The sequence below is a fragment of the Penaeus monodon genome, chromosome 32 (assembly GCF_015228065.2).
Source record: "Penaeus monodon isolate SGIC_2016 chromosome 32, NSTDA_Pmon_1, whole genome shotgun sequence".
Classification (NCBI taxonomy): Eukaryota; Metazoa; Arthropoda; class Malacostraca; order Decapoda; family Penaeidae; genus Penaeus; species Penaeus monodon.
The window spans coordinates 20,670,141-20,670,493 of NC_051417.1; the positions used below are offsets into that span (position 1 = coordinate 20,670,141).

At 32.6% G+C, this 353-nt stretch overlaps 1 protein-coding gene across 1 annotated transcript in view; it reads left to right on the top strand.

Annotated features, from left to right (window-relative positions):
* Positions 1 to 353, top strand: part of LOC119593592 (A disintegrin and metalloproteinase with thrombospondin motifs adt-1-like) — a 60,261-nt gene that overhangs the window by 43,382 nt on the left and 16,526 nt on the right. The gene's annotated exons all lie outside the window — the stretch shown is intronic.

Here is a 353-nt window from a genome sequence, read left to right on the forward strand (position 1 = left end):
AAAACCTATGAATAACGTACTATTCATACAATAACATGTCGAATTATTGCTTGATCTGCTTGTTAATGTTTACCGTTTGAATGCATATATGTATAAATAACTGGAGTGTAATGATTGCTATCATTATTTACATTGATCAAACATACTTTGACCTACTTTACCATTTCTATTTTATTTTCTAAACAGAAAGGATGGTCTAAAATGAACTGTCAAGCAAGAAGTTCCCGCCTCCTGTTTTCTCTTCCTTGAAATAAATTCACTGTTATCTTTCCGCTTTTTCTAACCGACGCACCGTCATTTGCGAGTACGAGAGCGATATAACATTTCTTAATTTTCACTTCTTAATCTACGTA